The 26,030-nt window shown below is 48.7% G+C and overlaps 1 long non-coding RNA gene and 1 pseudogene across 1 annotated transcript; one reads left to right on the forward strand and one right to left on the reverse strand.

The window, feature by feature from the left end:
• Positions 1–15,345: 15,345 nt before the first annotated feature.
• On the reverse strand, positions 15,346–19,628 carry LOC136475951 (putative chloride channel-like protein CLC-g; annotated as a pseudogene).
• A 1,284-nt stretch (positions 19,629–20,912) lies between these two features.
• Positions 20,913–24,752, forward strand: LOC136471325 (uncharacterized). Its single transcript, XR_010761994.1, has 3 exons — positions 20,913–21,241; positions 23,238–23,350; positions 24,369–24,752. It is a non-coding gene; the product is annotated as an uncharacterized lncRNA (long non-coding RNA).
• The last annotated feature ends 1,278 nt before the right edge of the window (positions 24,753–26,030 follow it).

Raw genomic sequence — 26,030 nt, forward strand, 5'->3', positions numbered from 1 at the left:
GGGCTTCCGGCCACCTTTGTGGTCGACAGCGGCCGCGAGTGAGTTGTCGCGCCGTTGCTTCTTATTTTTCCCTTTGGCGGGATGGTTGGAGGCGCCTTCGCTGGCGTCCTCGTCCCGCCTTGTCTTTCCGTCGGAGCGATCAAAGATGGCTCCGACCGCCTCCTCTCCAGAGGCGTGACTGGTGGCGATGTCCAGGAGTTCCTTGGTAGTTCGCGGGCCCCTGCATCCCAGCTTGTGGACCAGGGATTCGTAGGTCGTCCCGGACAGAAAGGCTCCTATCACATCGGCGTCGGCGACGTTCGGGAGCTCATTGCACTGTCGGGAAAAGTGCCGGATGTACCCACGGAGGGTTTCATCAGCCTTCTGACGGCAGTTCTTGAGGTCCCATGGGTTTCCAGGGCGTTTGTACGTGCCCTGGAAATTACCCACGAAGATCTCAGTCAGATCCGCCCAGCTCTAAATAGTATTAGACGGTAGGTGCTCCAGCCATGCTCGTGCCGAGTCAGCCAAGAACAGTGGGAGATTGCGAATAATGAAGTTATCATCACTCGCACCACCGGCCTGACATGCAAGCTGATAGTCTTCGAGCCAAAGCCTGGGATTTGTTTCGCCGGAATATTTAGGAATGTTCGTAGGTGGTCGATACCTTAGAGGGAACGCAGTGTTGAGGATGTGCCGGCCAAAGGCCTGAGGGCCTGGCAGGATGGGGCTCGGGCTTCGGTCCTCGTTGCTGTCGTAGCACCCGCCACGTCGGGGATGATAGCCGCGGCGCGCTGCTTCTCCCTCGTCGCCGTGGGCACGTCTCCGGGCGTTGATGATGCTGCGTACGTCGCGGCCACGACCGAGGCGTTGATGTACGGGGACGACGGAGGGCTGCCCGCCGGCTGGCGGTGTTTGGTGTACGGATGCGTCCTTGGTGGGACGCACTGAGGGTGCGCGCTGGCTGGTGTCGGGTTCGCGTCGTCGAGACAACGAACTTTCCGCCTGCTGCGCGGCTGCACGCTCGAGCAACGTGCGAATCTCCCGATAAGCACGTCGATCCTCGGACGTCGCGGCCTCCAGGAGGCCATGCAGCAAGGCGGTTGCTGCGGCGATGTTCTGGCTGGCTCGAGCAAAGTGAGGAAACGCCCCATCGTCGGTGAGGATCCTTTGATGTACGGTGCGGGCTGTGGCGCGCGCGCGCCCCCCGTCTTTGCGGCGTTCAATCTCGCGATTGATGTCCGCGTATTCCCGTGCGAGCCCTTGCCCGGCCTCATCGATCTCTTGCTGACGAGCCCTTAGCTGCTCCATCCTCAGGCGAGATGGGGCTGTCCCTTCTTCCCCGGATCTGCTGTCAGGATTGTTTGTAGGGGTGGCCTCTTCCTTGGAGACGCTTTCGACGTGACCCTCGGAGGTCTGCGTCATGTAGCATTCCCGGGAAGGGTGGTGGCTCCCCCTACTAGAATCTGAGCTGGAGAGCAATACAGGTCCCTCGTTGAGAAGCTCGTAGAGGGTCTCCGTATCCCGCTCAATTGCCCCCACGAACTCGATGTCCGTCGGTGGTTGAACCACACGTAGCGCCAGAAGGAGGCCAGCGGTTGCCGCAACGTTGCGGAGACCGAACGGAAATGCTGTCGGGGCGCTCCATACGGACCCTTCCGGACACATGGTGGCGTTGTGAGAGGTCTCCTTGGGTGACGGGACTCCCTGGGAGCTGCCCGGTGGGCCCTTAAGCCTGAGACGGCTGAAGTTGATCGAAGGGGGAGATGGGGTGGCTGAGTGAGTCAGCGCCAGCTCTCCTCCTAGTGTGATGATGAAATCCAGGCCGCCGAAACGCACGTGTGCGCCTGGGGCCCAGGTGATTGCGTGGGTGGCCATCCGAGACCTGATTTGGAACGCGCAAAGACCCTACCTGGCGCGCCAACTGTCGGTGTTTCGTACAAGCACCGGCAAGTAAATTTATAGTAACGCGCGTTAGGCTCGGATGGTGCGCTAAAGGACACAGGATTTATACTGGTTCGGGTGGAACGTCCCTACGTCCAGTTTGTTGCTGCTTGTGTTATTAGCACCGTAAACGATCTGTAGTAAGGGATACAAACTGCCGAGAGAGGGACTGGTCCCAAGTCTCTGATCGAAGGATTGAAAGGTGGTCAAGAGCTTCGTAGCTGCTTGAATGTGTGTGAGTGCGTTCTATTGTTTGGTCCTATTTTTTCTGTCTTTGATGGAGGAAGCGCATCCCCTTTTATAGATGAAGGGGCTGGCTTTACAAGGGTGAAGGCTCCAGGATGCGTACTCTACTTAGTCTTGTGGCTCATGTCTACCTAGTCAGGTCCCCCATTCTGATGAGTGCGTAGGAAGATAAGTGCTTACGATGTTGCCGATATCTCCGTAGGATGTCAGATTAGTCACAGCATGCTGCCCCCAGGGTATGGGCTGTAGTACAGTGGTTTTGACTTAGGAGCCTCCTCCTAGCCTTGCTCCATACGCCTTTTGGTTCCCATGATTCTGGTTGGGAGAATTCGGGGTCGGGGTCCGGTGTTGCGCCGTGGCCAAGGCCCTCTGACTGGGAGGACCTGAGGGGTCTGGAAGAGGGCCCCACTCCCTCGGGTCTACAGCGCGGTGATGGAGTATCCGTCGTTCGTGGAGATAGCAAATCCGTTCTTGGAGCGTAGCGGTTGTCGTATATCTTCGTTGGGTTCCGTGTCCCAGAGCTGAAGGCGGCGCCTACAACTCTACAGAGTGAGATGCACGCACCTGTAAAACCTTTTGGGCTCAGCGGCGCCCGGAAGGGTCTAAAGCATCAGTCCTGTTGCTCCCTGACAGTCCTTTTCCTGCCAGGGCGCAGGGTATGGTCGTTGGAGCCATGGTTGACCCGAACGTCTTGTCTCGTCCTGTACCCATCATTACGTGGGATAGATATCGATCAGGGCGAGGCTCGTTCTGGGCCGTCGGGTGAGGCGGAGATCAATCCCTATCTCTTGGGCGAGACTAACCCTATCCCTCTGGGATCGGGCGAGGCGGAATCCATCCCTTTGCCTTCGGGCAAGACCGAGTCCGCCCTATAGGCGTCGGGCGAGACGGAGATTAGCCTTGAGCTTTTGGGGTGAGGCAGGGTTATCCCACAAAGGCGTCGGGTGAGGCTAACCCCGCCCCTCCGGGGTCGGGCGAGACGGAGTTTATCCCTCGGCCCTCGGGCGAGACCGAGCCCGTCCCAAAGGTGTCGGGCGAGGCGGAACCGAACTCCTGTCACTCGTACAAGGATGACATGGAGCCCTTATGCATCCAGAAGTTTTTCGCGTTCGGTGGTTATCGGCTCCACCTTGTGGGGTACCCTGGTATTAGGTCCCCGACAATGGTGTTGGCACATTTACAAAGGAGATGAAGTTGGAGTTGATGTGGATCAACTCGGTGAAGGAACGGAGGCAAGGGTTCGAAACTTCACCAGTGGAGTGTCATCGGCACCCTATACAGAAAAGATAGGGTCTCACAGAGTGGACCGGACGTTGGTCACATAGTGATCGGACACTGGTCACATAGTGATCGGACGCTGGGGTCCTGTGTCCGGTCAGTGGCAGCAGAGTGCGCGCGGGCATCAGTCTTCGACCAGACGCTGACTCTGAAAGTGATCGGACACTGGCAGGGTGCATCTGGTTAGGCTGACGTATGGTGACATAGGCGACATAGAGAAGTTGGAGAAAGACCAGACGTTGATGCTTCGTCCGATCACGACCGACCGGATGCATCTGGTCGTGACTGGAACCTTACTGGAAACAACCGGACGCTGGTGTTGGAGCTCCGGTCATTTTGAGCAGCTACGTCCGGTCATCACTCGACCGTTAAGATCGAGTGACTGTGTTTGAACAGAGGTGACACGTGGCGAGCATCCGTTGACCGGACGTTGAGGTCCTGCGTCCGGTCGATTTGATCGGCGCGTCCGGTCACCCCGAAATTTGCCCAGTGAAGGGGTAACGGCTAGTTTAGCCCATAGGGCTATAAATAGAAGGTGGTCTTGGCCATGGCTAGTGCTGAGCACCTCAGGGGACTTTGTGTTCATGCTTGAGAGTGCTTGAGAGCCCTCCATCTCACATATGCTTGATAGTGATCATCCGATTATGTGAGAGAGCGATTCTAGTGCAATTGCATCGTGAGGTTGCATCGAGTGACACTAGGTGATCGAGTTACAAGCCGGTGGTGCTTGTTACTCTTAGAGATTGCCACCTCCTAGATGGCTTGGTGGTGGTCTCCATCGAAGCCCGCAAGAAGCTTGTGCGGTGCTCCGGAGAAGAGCTTTGTGAGGGGCATTGTGGTCGCTCCGTGGGAGCCGTGAAGAGCAACTCTAGTTAAGCGTGGCATTGAGCTACCCTCACTTTCGGGGTAGGTTCTTGCGGTGCCCGACGTGCGGGCTTGGCGGGTGATGCCAATTAGCCGCTGAACCACCAAGTGAGTGGTCGACACAACGGGGACGTAGCGTGTTGGCAAGCACGTGAACCTCGGGAGTAAATCACCGTGTCAACCTTGTTCTTCCCATTGGTTTGCAATCCCTTTACACAAGCTTGTGATCACTTTTATATACATTGTGTTTGTGTAGTTGCTCTTGTAATTAGTTAGCTTGTGTAGCTCACTAGTTACCTTCTTGCTTGTGTAGCATAGAAGTAGCTCCCTTACGTAGCTCATTTGGTTTGTGTAACCTTGTTAGTCACATTGCTTAGTTTGTGTAGCTAAGTATTTGCGCTCTCTAATTTGGCATTGGTTGCCTTGTTATTGAGCATTGCTAGTGAGCTTAGTTAGCTTTGTGCTTTTGCTTACTAGCATGTGTAGGAGCTACCTCATTGCTTGAAGTACTAGTGGCATAGGTTTGTGTGACCTTGCTCCTAGAATTGATTAGGTGAGCTCTAGCTATCCCGACACCTTAATTGCTTAATTAGGATCTTTGCAAGGTGCTAGAGAACATAGATAGAGGGGTGTAGTCTTGGCTAGACCGATAATTTTAATTCCACATTTGTTTCGGTAAGCCAACATGATTAATTTTAGAAAGGACTATTCATCCCCCTCTAGTCCGCCATCTCAACCCTAGACCAATGGGGCATGAGGCAGAATCATGCAGGTCGTAGAAATAACAATAGACTCAACAACCCTAACTCATTACTAATATCAATGGGGCATGAGGCAGAATCATGCAGGCCGTAATACAATAATAAGATCATGGGGCTAACACACCTTTCAACCTATCTTTACTTCAACGGTCTCGTGACGCGAACTGCTCATGAAAGCACTCGATATCGGCTAAAACAGCAGATTCAGGCATAGCGTATAGTTAAAATCATGCCTTATCTGGAATAGACCTACCGAAAATGATCCCCACTCCACGGTGCTAACAGTGGGGTGTGAGGCAGAATCACACAGGCCATGATAACAGGCCATGGAACGGTTTTCGCTAGCCAATAAATCTACTCAAGACGCAACATGCTTTAACTGCACGCTATGCACGATCAAGATTGATGTAAAACAGCCGATAAAACGTAACTCATCGTTTAATGTATAGATTAGATCAGTTCTAGATTAACAAACAATGGGCTAAACAGGATATAAGGCCGATCCAGATCAATCCCAATCGGGCAGAGTGATATTGCTGTAATTTAGATAAATAATGAAAGCAATAAGCAATATCGGTAACTTAATGAATCTACCAAAGACTGCCATTCTAAGGTAGAGCCAATAACTTGACCTTGATCTAGTTCATGCAGTGGGGGTCGACTAGATCGATGCAGCCATACTTAAACTAGGCAAGAATCGATAACTAACTTATACCAGAGTCGCAGTGGAGGTCGACCGGATTGATGCAGCCGTACAAATAGAGGTATAATCCATGACGGTACTTACAACAAGCAGTGGAGGTCAACCAGATCGATGCAACCGTACTTGCTGAAGAACTCACCGAGATCTACTCTACTCCTACTCCTAAGGGGTGGCCGGAGCCGAAAAAGTAAATGACTTGTATATTGGATTAATTGTTGTCTTACAATAGCCGGGGTTCGGTATTTATACATGGGACCTATGCATAACTCTTGTCTAAGCATAACTCATCACAATTTTTGACCCTAGAGAAAACATTCCTAATTTAAGATAACTTGGACTCTAATCTTTCCCCTTTTATAGAGTCCATGATGTTTTGTCCTAGCGCCGATCGTAGCCTTTGTCATTATCTGCCAGCGCTGCCTGAAGAAAGCCGATTCCAGTACTGCATTCGAATCAGCTGATCCTAATCCGCACGCAATTTATTCCCTACTGACATGATCTTGGGAGCTTTCGAGTCCCTGTGACTCTTCTTCCAAATTTGGTGTAAACACATGCCCCCCAATTTTGGGATAAAAGTAATTTTATTCCAAAATTATCACTCCAACGCCCCCGATAGGTCCGCAGTCACTGGTAAAGAATCTCGATCTGGGGTCTACTGTTTGTCCTCGTCTATGTCTGCTCGCGAGCCCATGCTTTAAAACTTTTATGAGAGCATCATTGCTTCATAGGCACTTGGACTCATCTTTTCGGGCCGGCTATAAAATGCTTATCCAAACCTGGCGGGAGCAACTCAACAATTTAGCCATATTTCTCTTCTATCTGCCTCCTTGAATGCTCCCGACTCCACCGAACCCTCCATGGTCTATCCTTTTGCTATGAAAGTCTCAAGCGGTTAGAAGAATTCTTGTGCATAGGGTGATTGTGTCTCCCATCTTAGCACCTTGTCGAGCAAGAGAATCAGCTACTATAGTTAGAAGAATCCTTGTGATATCGCCTGAGTCTTCTCTCCATGCTCGTAGAGCTGTTCTAGTATTTGCAACGGCTAAAATGCGTGGACACTTTCCCCTTGTTTGTTCAACCAAATGCCCATTGGGGAAAGCCACAAGCTTCTTTCCAGCGGCTTTGAGAAATCAGCTGGGCATTTGTTAGACAGGCAGCCTTTTCCTTCCCTGCCGTAATTAACGGGCCGATGTGACTTGGTTTATGATGACTTTCGGCCCTGTAGGGATTCAAACTTCCTTCAATCCAAAGAGTCCTTCAATCCAAAGAGGATTTGGTGGGCTAATTGCCGGTCAATGTAATTTTTTTTGCATTATCCTATGGAATTCTGTAACTTGGGAGAGCAATAAGTCCGAATCTGTTATCTCTTCGTTATCTATTTCTTGAATTCTTGGGATGTCAATCCTTTTCCATATCTGATCTCAATTTCACACCACTGGCGAAATCTATCTCTCTGCCTTCCTGGGCTATATATACAGACCACGGCTGGGGATCAAGAAACAACTCGCCTCACCTCAAACCTTCCGTGTCCTTAGTATAGTTCCTATTTTTCCGTAGGTTTGAGATCATGGAGAACAGCAAGAAGTTTGCTGAGGAGGCCCTCAACGGACCTGCATCATCGCGTCAGCGCCTTCATCGTCAGGAGGTTACAACTCATGGTGCCCCCACTGCCTCGGGGAATAAGATCGACTATGTTTGGCCTTTAGGGTCCTCTTTGTTAACAGCTCGTCACCAGCTCCCTTGTTATCAAAGGAGGTGGATTGATAATGACGATCTGCTTGCCTCCATTGACCGGCATGGCCAGAGTCTCGACGAATGTCTCTCCCTCGCAGAATCGGCTCTGGCCATGGTTCGATGTCGATCACCTCCCGAGGCCGATTCTGTGGAGGGTAGACTGGCTAAGGCCGAGGCCAGAATTATGGGTGAGATTTCTGTTATATCCTTTGCTTCCTTCTAGTTTCATCTTCAAGACTCTGATCATCTTTCCTTTGAATCTTTTAGATTTGTCTGCTCAACTAGAGAGCCTCCGATTGGCTACGGAGCACGCAATGGGATTTGTCAACGCCAGAGGTGTCGTCCTAGTGGTTCGCCTGCACGACATCCCGAACCGTATTAGAGAGGTCACTTTGCATGGCGTTCGCCATGGTGCTGTCATGGCATTGGCTTCTGCGCAAGTCCATTCTGGCCACGAGCTTTGGTTCCTTCCCCACGGCTTTCCAGCTGCGGCACACCCTGGGGATTATGAACGTTTGATTGAGGACTTCTTTAGTGCTGCTAACTCTGTAGCCTTTATCTCCTAGGCCGATGATATAGTAGCCAAAGTGTTTTTTGGCTCGTAGTTTGTAATATGTGATATTAGCAAACAATTTCTCCGTCTTGAGTGATTTTCCCTTTTGTTTTGTACTACATACTACATGCATCACTTTGTCCATGTCTGCTTTACTCCTGTGGGCGATACACATTATACTGGCTTTTTACCCTTTTGGGTTTATGTTTGCACTAGAAGCGATACCCTTCTGGTATCGGCTATTAGAGCTGACAACCGAGCAAATTGGTCGTCAAATATTAATCCAAATGTTAGGGTAATATTCCTTTAAATATTCCCCATTTGATTGCTCCATCGAATCTTTTCTTTTCTCTCAGTGTTTCTAAAATATAAGTATTACCCGGCGCACATCGCTTGATCCGATGAGGTTCTTCCTAGTTAGGTGACCATTTGCCGGATTTACTGCCTTTTGACCTGATCGGCAATTTCACTTTCCAGACCAAGTCTCCTTCAGAGAATTGCTTAATCGCAACCTTTTATATTTTATAACCCTCGGTTTATTGGCTTCAATGTTTTTCAAGAGCATGCAACTGAAGTCAACTCAAGTCTTCGGCAGATAAATCACTCTGCAACATAATACGCCTTGATCCAGTTTGAACTTCCCAAGGAAAGACTGCATCGTGTCTATGCACAAGTTCATAAGACGATCAGCTCCTTTACTCTTGGTCATCAAGGGCAATCTATTCCTAACCTTCTCCATAGTTTTGTCTCCCTTTTCCATTTTTGAAGATCAGGTCCTTTGTTCCGGCTGAAGAACCGATTTTGAAAATAGCCGATTCCAGACTCTCGGTTTTAATTCTATCTAGGTCTGAAAACTCAGCCTTTATTAAGAGAGCCCTTCGATCTTCCATCCTTAGTCATCTGGCGCCGCATTCTCTTCGACATTGGTGAAGTGGCGTTTTGCCTTCTATTAATTGCGGTTGCCTTTTGCGTATCCCGAGGCATCCGCCTCTTCGCTTCATGTCTTCAAATACCAGCCGAGGGCTTCGGCCTCAAACACATCTCTATTCGCAATTGTTCCTTCGCTCTCTTCCGCCTGCCAAAACCCTACAGCGGTTTTCTTCCTTTCTTCCGTAGATCCAATCATTCCTCATGGCCGGCGAAGATAATCGAGGTAAGCGCGCGGCAGAGGAGATCCTAGCAAAAGACATGCTGATGAACCAGCGTCTCCAACGTATGAGGTGAGATTGGCAACCTGAAAAATATTGCAGAGATGAGCACTACTTCAGCAGAGATGAGCAAACTGAACATATGCAGTGACCAATTAACTAGAGCACTAACCAATAGCAGCACGACAGTAGTTTTTGATAAAAGAATAAGTAAGTAAGTAACAAGGGAAATTAACAATAAAATTAAGCCAAAACTGACAGTGTAACTTAGTAACAGGGAAATTAACAATGGAACTGAAACTCAACAATGATATACCAATGAATCTCAACAATGATAGACCAATGAAAATAACTGAAACTATAAAGGAATTGAGCAATCTGATAAGATAGACTAGTGTGCATAATTAACTAATACAACGACTCTAGGAATTAGTATAGCCTCAGACGTCCTGTGCCTGTACCCGTACTAGTACAGGTTACCACAACCTCATCCTAGGTGCCATCAGCTCGAAACAAAATGGAATCCAAGGTCTCAAATCTCAACACAGAGAGATAGCACGAGGAAGGGAAAGAGGGGATTCACATGGATCTCGTCAGGAAGCAGCACTGCGGGAGCGATGGGTTTGAGGAGCGAAGGGGCTAGGATCAGTGCCGGCCCTAAGGGGTGGGCAGGAGGTGCGACGGCCGAGGGCCCTCGCGGGATGGGGGCCCAAACCTAAGTATATAATACTCCATACCTTTTAGCTATAGTCTATTAGGATTTAAGATTAATGAGAAGATGCAGCGGCCCATCAGCAAAAGGAGTCGTCGGCCTTTTTCTTTCCGAGAGGCAAGGAGCCAAGCCGCCAACACCCGCACATAGCGATCGCGAGTCGCGACTTCCGAACTTCTGGCGAGACGGGAGACTGCGAGAGACACAACGCCGATCACCAGTTCACCACGCGATCACCAGCGCAGATCACCGAGACACCGATGCTCGAGTTCTAGTCTTCCAGAAGCTAGACGACGACGGCGACCAGGCAGCTGAAGCAGGGCTCGACGAAGACGACGACATCTGATCTTGGTTATTGCCTTCTGCCCTTTTTGTGATTTGTGAATCTTGGTTCTGAATAAGTTCATATCCAAATTGTCTGTGTCCTAGGTTTTTTTCCTTGTTCAATTTTTATCTAGTACTTTGTACTAATATAGTTATGTTTTTCTTATAATTTAGGTCAGGTGTTAGAATTTTAGAATGTTACCTGAGAAACATTTGTCGAGAGGGGCCGTCGCGACAAGTTCGCTAGAGGGCCCTCAAAATCCTAGGACCGGCACTGGCTAGGATTACCCATGAGCAAGCACGGGGCACCAGGGAGGAGGGCCGCACGCGCCGGTAACCCATTGTCGCTATAGCTCTCCATGGCCGCCAGGAGGAGGACCGCACCCCGTAGCCCTCCATGGCCGCCGGCGGCGAGAGGGGTCGTCGGCGTCGGCCTGGGTCGGATAGCGCGGCATCTCGTCGCGATCTGGTCGGTGAGGGGGTAGCGGAGAGGACACGTTGGTTGTGGCAGATCTGAGGAGGGAGGCGCGCCGGCTGGATCTGGGTGGAGGGAGGCGACGACGGCTGGAGGAGAGAGGCGGCGCTGGCTGGATCTGGGTGAAGGGAGGGGAGGAGGGAGGCACCGCCGGCCGGATCTAGAGGAGGGAGGCGGCGCCATCCAGTCTTGTACGGGGAGCCGGCGCCGTCTTCCAGGGGAGGAGCTGTGGAGGGGAAGGGAGAGGAGTTGAGGAGGGAGGCGCCGCCGACTTCCGAGGGGAGGAGTTGCGGAGGGGAATGGAGAGGAGACGGGAGCGGATGGGAAAGAGGAGAGGGCTCGCGGGCTTGGGGCAGACGGCTGCTCTGCTGAAATGAATAAAATTTTCGGGTCCGTGGGTTTGCACCTGTGAGGCTGTGACGCGCATTGGTTGGCCGCGTGTGTACTTAAGCGAGTCATGTTATAGACACGTCCTAACTGCAACTACAGACGCGCGCGCGTCTAGTGGGTCTTATTACAGACACATGTTGACCCATTGGATCGGTGATTCCAGTCGGTGACTTATTACAGACGCGTGTTGGGAACGTGTGTTTGACATCTGTAGAGGGCGTGGTGGATATGTGACTTTTTTACATAGTGTGGAGAAGATCTTCAATAAATAATTTCATGGATGGAGGCTCCACTAGTGATTATTGAGGAGCCAGTATCAAGCATGCGCAAACGGAGATGTTAGCTGGATCTAAGGCGCATGATTAATCTGTTTGGACCGTCGAAGGAGAAGATATTTGCATATCAGTAAATGGTTTGGCTCAGGACAAGCAAGAATAGGAGACGTAGAGTGTGTTTGGTTTCGTGGTCAATTCTAGACTGGCTAGAATCCTAGTCTGGGTAGCCTTAGCTTGCTCCTACCAAGCCAACCTCTAGTTGTTTGGTTGTCTATGTTATCTAAGCCTGGCTAGTAAATAAAGTTTGGTTGCCTGGCTTGTTTTGCATAGAGTCACCTCTCCTTAGACTTGGTAAGTTTACCCCCTTCTTCTAGTGGGCATCCTCGGAGAGCACGACAGCAGCAGGACAACCTCGCCGCCGGCGTCGTGAGCACACTGCCAAACGAGTTCACCGCGAGTTCGTTGCATGATGGCGAGTTCACCGCGAGTTTGGGCTCCCTTGCTGGTTTGGCTTTCTGCAGCTTTTGCAATTTGCAATTGCAATTTGCATAAAGCAATTTTCCTCTGTGTCAAGACTATTTCCCAGATAGTAGGGCAGTGATGCCGTGCTGGCGTGCTCATAGAGTCATAGCCATAGGTCACCAGACAAAAGAATGCCAACATTCTCAGACCTCTCTGGACGCTGGATCCATGGATGAACACCAATCCATCATTGATCAGTCCCCTGGCATCAAAGTAGACGAATTCAGCAATGATCAATCTCGAAGCTACAGCAACGACAAGATAACCCCGCCTCTGCAGTCTGCACAGTCTGGCGCTTCCTTCAACAATGGCAAGAGATCGAAGCCCATGAATGATGAAGGGCACACAGTCACACACAACGCATGGCAAGGTTCAATAGTTAGAGCAGCTCCAGTGTGGTCAGTAACCATGGGCAGCTGGAACCGAACCGTAGACACTGCAGCCATCGAACTTTACTTGTCAGAGTTTTGGCCTGTTGCTCGTATACGATCGTGGATTATAAGCTGAAATAGTATTTTTCTCTCACACCAAATCAGCCAGCCGTAAATAATTCACGATGGTTTACAACAAAAACGAACAGGCTGCTTCAGACGCTAGCTGGCCCATGGACTTGCCTTCCTATGTTGCCACGGCAATAAAGATGCAAAAAACAGATTTTTAATTGTACATGGATCTCACAAATCGGTACTCACACTGGAGCAACCGAACTCAATTTTTGGTTCGCTTGTGTCAGACGTTGGTTCGACCACGACGCTGGAGGTGCCCTTAGCACTGGCCGTTTGACGATCTATTGCCAAGAAGAGACTGACATTCCGGGTCTGCCAGACAAGGAAGCACGCGCCGCGCGCCTCCTCGGCGACAGCAGCAGCAGCCGCGCCTGCATCAAGACGGGTAGCAGCAGCAGCAGCCGCGCGCCTCCTCGGCAACAGCAGCGATAGCAGCAGCAGCCGCACCTGCGATACCGCGAACGCGCTGAGCGGCCGAGGCGACAGCGCCAGCGCCAGCGCCGCGTTGATCTCTCTGCCGAGGACCTCGCTCTCCACCAAGAGCCGGTCAGCGCTGCCTCAGGCTTGGGCGCGGTTGAGCGCGGACGCCGGGGAGCCGCAGTTGAGCGCGGACGCCGGGGACGCTCGGCCTCAGGTTTGGGCGCGGACGCTGGGGAGCTCGGGCTCGGTCGAAAGTGGCCGCCGGAGATCTGGAAGGAGCCGCAGTCGAGCGCGGACGCCGGGGACGCTCGGGATCGGGCTTGGGCGCGGACGCCGGGGCCTGTGACCATGCTGCGCGGGCGGAGGAGATGCAGCTGTTGACGCCGGTGCCGGTTACCATCTTTCGCCACCGGCTGCATCCGCCCATATCTGGGACAGGGTAGTGTGCGCTGCGGAGCGGTGCTCCACAAGGAAGACGACGACGACCGGCTGCGGGAGGTGCGGCGGTGCGGTGCGGAAGAGAACGGGAGCAGCGGGTGGTGATGCGAATCCATCGATGGCTGGCCAGGGCCTGCCAAGAAAAAACGGATCATCGTCTCATTTTTCTGGAGCCAGGCTAAGGCTCCAAAGCGGCTTAGTTGGCCTAGCTTCAAGCTGTTTACGGACAACAAACAGCGAAATTGGTTTGCTGAAGCCTGATTGGGTTTAGCCATCCAACAAAACATACCCGTGGTGGTGCTGGACTTAATAATAGGTGTAGGTGTGGACGTGTGGCCAAACTAATTAGGAATTAGAACGATATTATATTCAATTTGTGCGTAAACGAATTCTCTGTGTTTGCCGAAGACCTAGGCATACCCATGTATAAATACTCGGGTATATGGCCAATTGTTATCCTCTAACCAATCAACATTATTAATCTATTATTTTTCTAATATAATATTATGTTTTCTTCTATCTTAGGACAGTAGTACATACCGAACCCTAATCTCCATTAGGGGTTGGTAACCTTTGCCATTTTCCGCTGAAAAACAGACAGCTCTCCTCCGCGAAAGCGAGGAACCCTTTTGCTAGTTTGTCCTGAAAATTAGTCGCTCGTCGTTACGAAAGAATGTGTGAATCAAATTTTCACAGCAACACTGCTTTGCACCGCATTGACTAGGGATTTTTTTTAAAATAATATCTTTTAACGATTAATTGCAAACAGAGCATTTGAATTTGAAGAATTGTAATGCCCCTCGCTCTCTCTATGGAAATGTGCACCAAAAAAACTATACATCAAACTCAACAAATATATAACACATAAAACAAATATGGGGAACTCTTCTTCTTTCACTGAAGAAAAATATAAACATAAAATGAAAAAGCGAAGACAAAATTTTGAATGAACATATATGCATGTGTATATGAAGCTATCATCAGGTGTTGTTATTCCAGAAATACACAATGACTTATAATTCGAAATGAAGATAGTATTTTTCATCGTTTCCTCGCCCACGCCTGACCAGACCCCACCCGTGCTCGACCTCAGCTGCTGCCATGTTTAGGTCCGTCATTGCTCTATACCAGCAACCAGGCATGGAGCCAGCGGTGGGGCTAGGGGGGCTCCAGCCCCCCTACCGCTCGCGAGCAAGCGAAGCCCCGTAGAGCCGCCGTCTGAAATTTCAGCTGTAGATGTACAGGTAGGAGAGGCTGAGATTTGCTGAACCTCTTCTCTTGCTAATTGCCGTTATTTAGCCCCTCCTAATTTTTTTCCTAGCTTCGTCCCTGCCAGCAACCTAAGCCACCCTGCCCACTGAGCAACAACCACTAGGGGTGGCGGGTGGTGAGAACAAAACTCTTCAGCAAAGCCTCCACAAAGGAAAGGATAATTATATTTTTCGATCTTGATCTCCTGGTGACAGAGCATCTCTGCTAGGCCATTCTACTAATCCTGAAACTGACCTGTAATTTTTTGTTTCTTAAAAACATAGGAGATCTGCACTTGCTTCTTTGTATTAAGGTAGAAAAGTTATGAAAATACACATTATAAGCTAAACAGAGAGCGGCATGGTGGTAGAGATTTCTTTGTCCTTTCTTTAGGTGTTTGTCTTCACTGCGGCTTGTTTGTTTGCTCATGTTGCAAGTGGGTTGTTGTTGGCAGAGTTATCTTAGTTGTTTGTTTTTGTCACCAAAGTTGTTGTTGGTAGAGTTGTCATAGTCGTTTGTAATTGTTACGACTATTGTTGTCATTATTCTGTTAATACCCAGTCTAGCATTTCTTCTTTATCAATATAACCGGCAGCCCTGCTTGATGATTCGTTTTTTTTTTAAAAAGTAAACAGAGCTTGGGCAACACCACGCCCTATAAAATTCGAAAAAAAATAATTCTTACTTCAGTAATGGTAATGGACCCTCGACCTCTCTTTGGAAGTGTGCACCAAGAAAACTATACATCAAACTCAATAAATGTAGAAGACATAAAACAATATGGCAAACTCATCTTCTTCCACACAAGAAAAAAAAAATATATATATATAAACATAAATGAAGAAGGGAAGACAAAATTTTGAATGAACATAGTTTGCATGTGTATATGAAGCTATCAGCAGGTGCTGTTATTTCACAAATACACAATGACCCCTTTAATCTGCACAAGCCAGCAGCATCCTGCCAGCAATGTATCACCTTCAGCCGCTGTTGGCGACCCACTCGACGAGCGAGCGGAAGTACTTGGCGACGGCGCCCCTCTGCCACCGGAGCCTCTTCCACCTGCTCCTCAGAAGCACAGGGTGCAGCCCCAGGATGTGCTCCGGCATGAAGTCATGCCTCGTCAAGATGCCGACCACCGGCGACCTCTGCAAAATGTCTATCATCAGGAGGACACATACATAATATATATCATAAAATGAAGTGAAATCTTGCTTGGTACTAATTGAACTGCACTTACGTCGCAGGCCTTGGGCACGACGAGGAGGTGGCGCAGGCCGACCTCCCGGAAGAGCACGAGCGCCTTGGCCAGCGACATGGTCTCGACCACCGTGTACGGCGACGTGTTGGTGAAGGGGTGCAGGTCGACGTACATCTCCATCTCCTCCGGCGACAGCACCACGTCGGCGATGGTGTCCTGCTTCCCGGACCCGCGCTTGTCGAAGTCCTCCGCCTGGAACCTCCCGGCCACGTACTCCTTGTGGCACCGCTGCGGCGCCGCCAGGAACTCCCTCTTCTTGAGCAGCACCAGCAAGTGCGCGCGCAGCACCAGGCCGTAGAGCACCGGCGGCCCCGGCGAGAAGGGCGGCTCGTCGACGACAGGGAACGCGTGGTGCCCCGTGGTGCGGAGCGTGTGCACGACATTGCCGACCTTCTCGACGCCGCCGAAGCTCCGCAGCGGGCCGGTCACGACGTCACCGACGGTCAGCTGCCGCATGTACGGCTCCGCGTGGCTGTCGAGGTGGGGCAGGCCCTTGAGGCGCAGGATGAGGTCGTAGATACTGGCGTTGAAGGAGTCAGCGACCGTCTTGGAGATGAGCAGCACGAGCATGACGAGCGGGAGCAGGAGCAGGTTGTTGGTGAGCTCCAGGATGATGACGCACATGGACACTGTCATCCGGAGCGTCCCGCCGAGGAAGGACGCGGAGCCGAGGATGGCGACGAGGCCGTGGTCGAGGCCAGACCGCCCGCCCAGCAGCATGGCGACGAGGCGGCCGTAGGTGGCGCCCGTGAGGATGATGGGGACGAAAAGCCCCGACGGCGCCACCACGCCGTAGCTCAGCACGCCGAGCGCGTAGGACGCCACGAAGAAGATGATCATGGACGCCGGGTGGTACACGTCGTTGGTGCCCGTGGAGTAGAGGTTGCGGATGGCGTCGTCGTTGATGTTGAGGAACAGGCTGGCGAGGTCGTTGTAATGCCCCGCCGGGCAGTGGAACCGCCGGAAACGGTTCAGCGCGTGGCACGTCCCGTCCGGCGACGAAAGCGGCCCCGTCGTGGGGCACGGCCGGCACGGCGCCAACCATGGCAGGCCGAACACGCAGCACGACGTCACGATGGAGACGGTCGCCGCTAACAGCAGCTTGTGCGCTCCACCTCTCCTGCAAATCAAATTACCCCTACATTAGTTTATCGAAAGTCGATCGACCAACAAATTAATCAAAGGATCAAAGGACTCGAATGTCGAATGTTTAGGACTTTTGCATGCATGCATACTCGTTGATGGCATTGTAGACTCGGAGAACCTTCATCATGAGGAAGTTGTAGAGTCCGCCGAGGAGGGCGCCGGTGACGCCGATGAGGATGACGGTGGGGATGTCCTTGAGGTGGTAGGTCATGAGGTCGTCGAACACGGTGCTCACGTCGTACATGATGAGCCCGCCGCGGCCGAACATGCCGCACCGCCCGGACCCGCACAGCTCGATGAAGAGGCGGAGCACCACCGCCACCACGGCCGTCGTGAAGAAGGAGCGCCAGATGAGCGCGCTGCGCCACCACGAGGAGAGGGACTCGAGCGCGAACAGCACGCCGCCGACAGGCGCGCGGAACGCCGCCGCCACGCCCGCGCCGGCGCCGATGGTCACCAGGTCGCGCCGGTCGCGGTCGTTCTTGAAGTAGCGCAGCCAGCGGCAGGTGAGGCCGTACTTGCGGGAGCCTCCCTGACCGAAGATGGCGGCGATGCACGCCCCGGTGTGGACCATCGGCCCCGCCTTGCCGACGTGCAGCGACGACGATACGGCCGCGATGTTCCCCACTACCTGCACATCATCATATACGTACAGTGCCACACGTTTGAGTACTGCATGCAGGAGACACATCTGAACTTGCATTGTCTGGATCCGACATTTTTTTTTCAACACAAGGTCAGATCTCACTGTTTTGCAAAGTTTGCAGCCAACATTTAAACTTGGCTGCGCTGCTGGGACTACTAAACTTTGCTGTATTCGTGATATTGAGTATCCTATATGGGAGACCTGAGGCTGAGGTCCACCGTTGTTTATGATCTGTTAGAGCTCAAAAATCGTCTCTAATTTTATTCTGCAAATTATCAAAAAATTCTATAAATGTTGTATTGTGACTGCTACGGAAGTTTAGAATTTTTATCTTGATGGTTCACGCTATTGCTAAAATGAAAAAAAAAACTATGGATATATAATGAGTATATTTTTGCGAGAATACACTATATTATGAAGTCCAAATCCTATGACGTCCTTAGCAAACATGTAGCAGATGGCTGGCGTGATGATCCAGACAACATAAATAGAAAATGCCTAGCCCTCCATTATTGGTGGGGCCCGAGACAACAAAACAATCATAGAAAAAGTATTTGCGGTAAGAACATGATACATGCTCCCAGATTTGATAAGGGGAAAACTGTTGTAGTAAACTCTCCGCAGAAAAGCCTACTCTGTCCCCGTGCAATGCATCGATCTTTTCTTTGTTTTTTGTTTTTTGGCAGATTGCTCGCTTTCTCGTGGATCATGCACTTGGAGGAATTGGTGTCAGTCCTTAGTGTGAACAATCCAGGTGCACAGCTGAGCTGGAAGCGGCGAGGGGGCCATGTGCCGGCAGCAAGAAAGCGACGGCGATGCCTGGCAGGATAGGATAGGAATTAGGAACACGCACGTCGACGACGCACCTTGACAGCGAGGGTCCGCAGCGAGAAGATGTTGGGCGCGTCGACGCCGTTGAGGTAGGCCTTGACCTCCGGGATCCCCGACCCGCCGGCCGCCGGCGACACGAACGCCGTGATGGACGACGCCAGCAGCAGCAGCGCCAGGTTGCCGCCGGCGAACACCCAGAACGCCGTCCAGTAGCTGTGTGCATGCAAATTGCAAATGCAATGCAGCACAAGAAAATTTACTAAAAGCAGCGATATATGCATGATCGGATAGATCTGATGAAAAGCTACAAAGAAAGGGCGGCATATATACTCCTACGTGGACAAAGTACGTAGAGACAAAAACTCAAGGACCATTTGTTGCCTTCTAAATCGATCCACTTTTTGCCTTTTTGGTAGGAGGAAGAAAGGGCAAAAAGCACTCGGACGCACCTGGTGGAGTCCATGAGGGCGGAGACGGCCTGGTGCTTGAAGCCGGCGACGTTCTCGACGGCGAGGTTGATGACGAAAGCCGACGATCCCGGTGAGGATGCCGATGGCGAAGCAGAAGGCCCACTTGAGCACCACGTACCGCACCTGGTCGCCCTTGGACCTCGTCCTCCAGTTCTGGTCGAACAGCTCGTTCTCTATCATCCTGTACGCCATCCAATCCAGCAGTCACACACCAAACAAGGGATCCATCGATCGGACAGATATTGCAGACTGGTATAGAAACATATGAAGTTTTGTTCGAGTGACTGACAACTCGAGCAAGAAACGCAGGTCAATCGGCATGTCAGTTTCAGCAGCAAGATCAGCCTACGTTACAATGCCAAATATGTATTGCCAAGTGGATCGAGCAATGCAAGGTTGGACCGCAGCAACAGGGTCAGGACCTCACTAACAACCAGGCCGTGGATGGAAGGAAGGATCATGGACGGAGGAGCAGTGTCAGGGAGGGATCGATGGGACTGGGAGGGAGGGAGCAGAGGCGTTTGCTTTGCTTACTCGTAGTCGAGGCTCTCGATAGGGCAGGGATTGGAGCCGACCATGGCCACCTGGGAGGTGTTGTTGGTGGCGCTCCGGTGGAGCAGGGCCCGGTTCAGGGGCCGCTGCTCCTCCTCCTCCTCCATGCCCACGGTGACATCCTCCAGCGGCGACGACATGGCCGGGACTCGGGAGCGGGAGGAGGCACCGCACAGAGGCCAGAGGAGGAGGTGGACCAACCGAGGGGAGATGAGAGCAGAGGAGGTGGTTATTATATGTTTTCTTCTCAAGTGGACACACCCGCAGATGATCTCAGTTTCACTAGGCCTGGTCTACATACACCAACACAAGGAATTCTTGCATCCGGCTAGTATGATATGATCGACTACTGTATACATCCTTCCGAAAAGAAAGAGTACTTCTCAATTTTTGAAAAGTCAATTGATTTTTAACTTAAACTATATCTATACAAAATAAGATCAGCGTCTATATCTCTAAATAGATTTACTATAATTACATATTAATCTATTGATACTTATCTAGAGTCATAAATATTAGTATATTTTTTGTATATATATTTGACCAAACTTGATATTGATTGATTTTTCGAAATACGAGATGTGCACTCCTTTAGGATCGAGGGATAACAAGAATGCCAGTCGCCAACAATTTATAGGTTTACTCCTTGAAAGATTTTACAGGTTACTCGGTTAGTGTGCTGAAATTTAGAGTGAAAAGTTGTCTTTCAGCGATTGATCAGTCAAGCGGATCAAAACACACAAGCATGAAGCGTCTAACGTAACAGTAGTGTCACGCTGGTGTATGGACCTAGACTACGGAATATGGGAACACGGGCATGGAAGATAAAGAGCCGTTTGGCTTTTCGGTGGCGGGAGGGGCATAGTAGCAGATAGTATGATTGGCTTATGTGCAATAATTGCATGCCAAGCAAAACACAGGAACAAATTTTCTGAAAAAGACAGGTGGGAGCACCTTCTTTCTGCATATATATTTAGCCTTTCTTAGATGGTTGAGAAATATTGACTTATTCATAACTGATCTGACCTATGAAAAGAAGTTTTCTGTGCACCAAAAAAAAAACAATTCCAACCAAAACAGTTTCTTCTTGAAATTTCAGAAATGAGAAGATCATTTTTGTGTATCCAACTATTGCTTGAGTTTGTCCATGTAGCTCTTATAGAACTAGGAACTTTTAATCACCAAAATATCAAATTCTGAACAAGTTTTGCCATATAGTTGATATCAAAGGTCATGTTATATTTTCTTAAAATAAATAAAAAGTGGGTTATTTCCTAAAAATCCATATCTAATTCATTTAAATAAGAAACAAGTACCATTTTTCAAAAAAGATAATCGTCTATTGATGCTAGTTTATTTTGAGCTATTTGGATCTTAGATGTACTTGTTCCTAGCCTTTTATTGCTTGTAATCATGCCTATTATTTGTTTAAATCATTATTTTATGCTATATTAAGCCTAGATCTCAAGACTCCCTAGCTCATCCTCCTCTCAAAATGAAAACGCGAGCCCCGCACCCTTCGCCGCAGCCGCCGAGCGCCGCAGCCGCGAGGAGAGAGGACGTGCCGGCGCTGCCTCCCTCGCCTGCTCCATCGCCCTCAAGTCTCGCCCCGCAGCCACTGCGGACGCCAGGAGCGACGACGCGCGGTTGCCCGCCTCTCCTCCTCCTCGCCTGCTCGCCCTTCTGTTTGCGACGCTTCCTCCTCGCCTGCTCCATCGCCGTCCGGTTTGGCCCCGCCGCCGCTGCGGACGCGAGGAGGAATGACCCGCCGGCGCCCGCCTCTCCGCCGCCTCCGCTTCGCAGGCGCCTGTGGTAAGCTCGTCGAGGTCCATTTATTCCTGATGCAGTGTGCTTTTCCCTTTTTCTGGTTTGCCCTTGAGGCGTTTGATGAAATGTGTGAGCAAAAGACTTCATGTCTAGATCTTTCAAACACAGGGCAGAAATGTCCCATGTCGAGGGATGCTGACAATCCCAGATAAAGAATGTAGAAGTTTTAAATTTCCTTACGTCACAGAAAAAAGAGAAAATCAGTACTTGTTCATGCGGCAGATCAGTTATCAAGGTGTTGTTAGGTTTACAGCTAATTAGAGCATTGAAAAGAAACACAGCAGATTCGAAGTTGTGAATTCATAATTCAGGTGGCAACAAATTATTACATTGAATACAAATTGGCAAGGATTAAGTGAAAACACTTATAGGTTACATATTGTTTGCATTATCTGCAACTGGTGGCTTGCTTGGATCATTTGTAACGTTGGGCAGCATTGACATGTCATTCAGCACATTAGTGCTTGCATTTCTGTTCTTCTGGGCAAGTTTTTCTCTGTTAGCTTCAAAGCTTTGGGAGTACTACCTGTTTTAGAAGGCTTTACTTATATTTAACTAACCTGGTGGTATAGCGACAAAGCCAGTGTGAGTATATGCATTGATGATTTTTATTTGTAAAGATGAATACCTGTTCAGATCTGCAACTTGCTTTTCTTTGGAGATGCAAATGCTTTAGTGCAGCAATTTGGGTTCACCTACTATTAAAAAAGAGCTTTTGTCATCTATCTTATACCAAAATTCCATTCGTTCATCACAAATTCATAAATCGACCTACTGGAATCAAACTTTATGCATCGGCAGGCTAATTGGATACACTGATATTTCTCCTGCATGTGAGGAAGGAAAATCAGATCCTCATAGTTAGTCAAGACAAGCCCCACAACTCTATAGCAGTGTGTTGCTCTCCCTAGCATTGTCTCCCTCTCTGACTCCCACAACAAAGGATAGATGATTTACTAAATTTTCAGTTACTCAGAAATCAGAAAGTCAGATATATTGAATACTCAGGATGAAAGCTGATGTCAATTAAGAAAACAATTGAACTATCCTTAAGCTTTTAATATAAGCTGGGCTATAAGCCTTTGGTCTAAAAAAAATAGATAAACTGATCACTGAGGCATTGTGTTCACTGAACACAGTTCACTGAGCACAGATAGTTACACTGTTTATGATGTGCCTAGATAGTTAACTACAAAATCTCTCAAACAGGTTTGCACTGGCAGAAAAATAGTCTTTTTTATTTTAAATATACAAAATATCAGAAAAATATTTATTTTGATCATTGGTGCAAGCGGTAGAGTCTTACCGCCTGTGACCGGAAGGTCCTGGGTTCGAGTCGCGGTCTCCTCGCATTGCACAGGCGAGGGTAAGGCTTGCCACTAACACCCTTCCCCAGACCCCGCACTGAGCGGGAGCTCTCTGCACTGGGTACGCCCATTGCATGTAACACCTGAAGGGCGAGCCTGGTGCAAGCGGTAGAGTCTTACTGCCTGTGACCGGAAGGTTCCGGGTTCGAGTCGCGGTCTCCTCGCGGTCTCCTCGCATTGCACAAGCGAAGGTAAGGCTTGCCACTAACACCCTTCCCCAGACCCCGTACAGAGCGGGAGCTCTCTGCACTGGGTACGCCCTTTATTGCATGTAACACCTGTTGGTACATGCTGTCTGTTATTAGTCCTGACAGAACTCACATCCACCATATCTGCTCCAATGGAAGGAGCAGTCAACTTCTTTTTAATCAATGCAAATGATAAGAGAAGTTTTCCCTTGCATAAGGGGGCTGTTATTTTGTCATTTAGTGTCAAGGACATAGGAATAGTTACTTTGGCATTTCAGAGGTGGTTGCCTTTGCTTAATTGATTGGTGCTGATAGTGATTTTAAAACTCAAAGTGAGGTTTTAGTCTTGTTTTCTCTGCTAACATCACCCCGTGACTTTCAGTTGATTGAACTTTCACTTATACTTTGTAAATTACCATTTTTCAGGTTGTATATCCCACTTTGGTAGGGAGTTATATTGTTATGACAAAGTGACAAGATATCAATTTCCTTTCCTATCCAACTATTCTGCAATCGTCGTTGGATGGTTGATTCTAAGGGTAAACATGCTGGCTTTTTCAATGATGCTGTCATTAGGGCGTCATTCTTTGTTTTGTGATGCTAGATATGGTTCAGTCATTGGATAGTTGATTCTAAGGTCAGACTACACTAATGGTTCAGACGTGATGCTAATTTATTTAAGTAGCACTGTGCAGGATTTAAATAGCAATTACAAAATGCTTTTCACCGACACCATCACATGGCTAATATATTTATAAAAAATTCATGCCATACAGTCTAGCGCATTGATAATATCTTCCTGTTCGATGAAGAAATTAATGGGCCCTGGATCCTCTCTCTATGAAAAAAAAACAGGGCACATTTGTTGCTGCTCTGCTGGTAATTGAACTGATGGTCAGGTAGTCAGGGCATGGTTACTGCTACATCGGTCATGTGGTTTTAAGCCATTTGTGTGCGCTAGATATAGAGGCCTAACTGGTTTTAAGGCCAGTAATAAATTGCCTATCAAGAAGTGGTAAAATGTCTATTATTTTGTCAAGTATTAGTAGTTTTCTTGTGTATGTGATTAGACTAACACTAACACTAACATGTCTTTGTTTTCATGTAAAACTATGAAACCATGATGTGATTATATTGTCGAACCTTAGCGTTTTTTTCAATGCACATATCGTTGTACAAGCAATATGTTGAAACACAATTCCTTGCATATGACAATTATGATTTTTCTTTCTAGAATTTTACAATATTGTCAAATTGTTTTATCATTAATTTTCTGAGCAATAACCATGGCTATTGTTACTGAGATTTTGTAGTGTCGCACAAAATAGACCTTTCGCCTTTCGATATTTTAGTCTATCTGCCATTTAGATTCTGTGATATGACGTGCTGGCTGCTATGTTAATATCTATAGATCTTTATTGAAATGTATTTACTTGAGATGGTGTTCTCTGGCTAGAGTTGCATCTAGGTCAATACTAGATGATGCTCTTGAATCATCTCTTTGACTCCACCAGCTGCAGGTTTGATGCTCACTAATATGTTCCTCACCTTGAGCAGGTCAGAAATTGATTGGTGTTTCTGGCAGTATTGCATATGTGGCACCTGAGGTTCTACTAGGAAATTACTCGCAAAAGGTATAGATATATAGGGGCTGTTGTGGTGCTTCTGCGTGTTCTACTGACGGGCAGTCTTCCATTCCAAGGAAACTCTTATCACAAGATTTTGTCTGAAACTGACCTACATTCAAGTCGCTCGGCGAATTCTGGTTCCTTGCATGCCAACGACCCCAGTAATGGTGCACTATAAATGGTTCTGTATCCACACTATGTATAAGTTCTGAAAACATAAGTTATTGTGTATAAATCACTAATATGTAAATATTATGTTAGTCCCGATATTGGCATTTGAACAAGTACATAATTCCATTCAAGTTTCTAGATTCGAGAAAGGATTATATTAGATATGCAGTTAGTTGCATATGCTCATTTTTTGTGGTATGCAGCATCCATTTTAGGGTTGAGCATTACCAGGATTGGAGGAACTCACTGCTCTGGAGATAACACCCGTTGCAATGCACGGGCATTTCGACAATGCTGCATTTTGTTGATATACATCATACATGCCTTATATAGTTTGATTAATATTTCATTTCCACTTATACCAGTGATGCAAATTAATAGATCATATGTCGCTTTAATAACTTCACTATTGGCATCAACGTCATTTCGAAAACCCTTTTTATTGGAGCAACAAACTAAATTAACATAGTTTTTCACCGGTAGCAACACACGCGCATTGGCTAGTGACTAAATATGATCTATGTATGGTGTAGCATGACACGTGCGACGTTTGTGTCATCTTCCAAATCTATTGTTTACTTGTAGTTTGCTATTGATCTCTTGGCAATCCTAGGTATAATTTTGAAAAAAGGGTACTAGATCGATATTTTTTTCGAGTTCAAAATGAATTACTTGCATATTTTTATGCAATAAAGTAGTTTTTTATTGATTTCAAAAAATACAAAAACATTGTAAGGAAAATGGACCCTAGGCCAATTTACTTTGGATTTTGGTGTTTGATGACCAACACAACCAAATTGGACTAATGAATTTGCAAGTGATTGTTTTGTAATTCAATAGGGTGCAAGACGTGATTTGGACAAAGGCGACGTGATGATCCGATGATCAACACTATAATCAAGACCTTAGAAGCACAAGAGAAAACTCAAGATATCAAGCAAAGTCCAAGCACGAATATAGGAACCAAGCCGTACGTAAGATCACAAAGAAACGAGCTCACTGAGGTGACCTGACGCTGGCGGAAAGTGACCGGACGCTCCGATCAAGAGGCTCGGCAAACAGGCGTCAGCAGTAGCGACCGAACGCTGGCGGCAAAACGACCGGACGTAGAACTACAACGTCCGATCGAGTACATAAAGGTTCCAGAGCGGCGAAATTGCAACCGGACGCGTCCGGAGCAAGCATTAATTTGTAGGACCAAAAACTAGATCATAATAATTTACAAGTGGTAATGGTCTACAAGGTGTGTCTACAAGGTGTGTCTACAGGTGGTAATGGTCCGAGAAAGGGAGGATAATGGATTATGGGTTCCCTATGTAATGGGGAGAATTTATAGGAAGTAAGGCTTAAATTCATAATACCACATGGGGACATCTACAAGAGCAAGATAAGTTTTTATGTAGTATCTTTTACTTTTACA

Source organism: Miscanthus floridulus, chromosome 8 (assembly GCF_019320115.1).
Source record: "Miscanthus floridulus cultivar M001 chromosome 8, ASM1932011v1, whole genome shotgun sequence".
Lineage (NCBI taxonomy): Eukaryota > Viridiplantae > Streptophyta > Magnoliopsida > Poales > Poaceae > Miscanthus > Miscanthus floridulus.